Source organism: Aplysia californica, unplaced genomic scaffold, assembly GCF_000002075.1.
Source record: "Aplysia californica isolate F4 #8 unplaced genomic scaffold, AplCal3.0 scaffold00055, whole genome shotgun sequence".
Classification (NCBI taxonomy): Eukaryota; Metazoa; Mollusca; class Gastropoda; order Aplysiida; family Aplysiidae; genus Aplysia; species Aplysia californica.
In genome coordinates this window covers 119,729-120,918 of record NW_004797325.1, presented here as the reverse complement: position 1 = coordinate 120,918, position 1,190 = coordinate 119,729, and the positions used below count along the sequence as shown (strand labels likewise).

The 1,190-nt window shown below is 43.8% G+C and overlaps 1 protein-coding gene across 1 annotated transcript in view; it reads right to left on the bottom strand.

Moving 5' to 3' along the window:
* LOC101857390 (caskin-1) overlaps positions 1 to 1,190 on the bottom strand; it is a gene marked incomplete at its 5' end in the record, with an annotated part of 203,080 nt that overhangs the window by 121,416 nt on the left and 80,474 nt on the right.

The following is a 1,190-nucleotide window of genomic DNA, read 5'->3' as shown; positions in this document are numbered from 1 at the left end:
CCCCCCCCCCCCACACCACACACACACACACCAAAACAACACTCGTGTTTGTGTGTTTGAGTAAAGAGAAGCAAATGGCGGGGCATTTAGTGCTGGGCAAGACAAAACAACTGAGTGAAAGAATAGAAGCTGGGCATACCAGTGAAGTCTGCAAATCGGCTGAGCGCTCATATGACTTTAGCAGTTGCGAGCGCCGTAAAACCTTATACTATACATACATACATACATACATACATACAAATCGGCTGAGAAGACAAACACAACAGTAGAAATAATAATTTATATAATTGACTGGGGACTGCGTGTTGTTGCACTACACAGCGGGCATATCCGGGGCGCTCATTGTGTCCGCGTCAGAGGAACGTACAGACAGGACAATGCTGTGTTCACGTGATTTTTGTACATCACAAGTGTCATCCGGTTCACAAACAGATCTTTTCAAAGGTTTCAGTTTCAGCAAGAGTATACAACACTTGCATCACAATTAATTTGTTTGAGTAAAGAGACGCACATCGACACAACAACGCTCATTTTGGTGCTGGGGAAAAAGTAAGACAGACAGACAGAGACAACAGGGGGAAAGTGAAGAAGCAAGACCGACCAGTGGTGCCCTCAAGCCACCCGCTAGGACAAAAGTGATGAAGACGAGAGGAGTTACTAAAAAGTAACAAACACAGAAAAGTAGGACGAGAGATGAGGAAAATAGATGGCAGGTAGGAAAAAAGGAGCATGTCACACCAAAGCACCCACCAACCGCCCACAACAACGGTGTGTTCACACGATTTTTTGTAGACGATAAGTACCACCCGTGTGATAAATACAAACCGATCTTTACAAAGTTGGGGAAACTAGCCTAGTGGTGGAAGTACACAAGGCAGGAACGATAGACTAAAGTAAAGACAATACTACAGTCTCATATGAGCGTATTATAATAATTATAGTAATGTGTTTCAATCAAGGTGCAGAGGGGTTGCCCCTTCAGCCAGAATGCTGCATGTTTGTTTTCATTTCTCCAAATAGTCCCCACTCCCAACACAAACAAGCAACAAAGAAAAACAATAAGAATAACCAAACAATAAAGAAATCTAAAAACCCTTCAGATGTAGGGGGAAGGGGAGAGAGAGAGAGAGAGAGAGAGAGAGAGAGAGAGAGAGAGAGAGAGAGAGAGAGAGAGAGAGAGAGAGAGAGAG